This window comes from Myotis brandtii, unplaced genomic scaffold (assembly GCF_000412655.1).
Source record: "Myotis brandtii unplaced genomic scaffold, ASM41265v1 scaffold317, whole genome shotgun sequence".
Classification (NCBI taxonomy): domain Eukaryota; kingdom Metazoa; phylum Chordata; class Mammalia; order Chiroptera; family Vespertilionidae; genus Myotis; species Myotis brandtii.
Genome location: NW_005362155.1, coordinates 2419771 through 2420256, shown reverse-complemented (window position 1 = coordinate 2420256; position 486 = coordinate 2419771). Strand labels below are relative to the sequence as shown.

The window sequence follows — 486 nt, the reverse complement described above, 5'->3', positions numbered from 1 at the left end:
GGGGGGGGGGGGGGCGCGCAAGCAGGCATGGGCACAGGGACCTGTGGAGAGGCCCCCGGGCCCGGCCCCTCTGAGGCGTCCCACTGTTCACATGGGTAGTGGGCCCCAGGACCGGCCATGAGTCCAGCGGCCCCAGCTCCGTCACGGGAACAGCAGCCTTGGGGACCCCCAGCAACTTGGGCTTGGTCTGCATACGGCGCCCTCTGAGGCGTCCCACTGTTCACATGGGTAGTGGGCTCTGCCAGACGGCACCTGGCCCCCGCGCCCAGCAGGCCCAAGGGACAATGACACCTCGGGTCAGGCCCACATCGAAGGGAGCAAGGCTGCCGGCCAGGACCAGGCCCCATCCAGGCCCCAGGACCGGCCACGAGTCCAGCGGCCCCAGCTCCGTCACGGGAACAGCAGACTTGGGGACCCCCAGCAACTGGTCTGCCTACGGCGTACCACAAAATACCACGTGCGGGCGCGCACATACAGTGCGATTCA

General features: G+C 68.9%; 1 protein-coding gene across 1 annotated transcript in view; it reads right to left on the bottom strand.

Annotated features, from left to right (window-relative positions):
- The window catches only part of CACNA1H (calcium channel, voltage-dependent, T type, alpha 1H subunit), a 51155-nt gene that overhangs the window by 24882 nt on the left and 25787 nt on the right, over window positions 1–486 (bottom strand). The gene's annotated exons all lie outside the window — the stretch shown is intronic.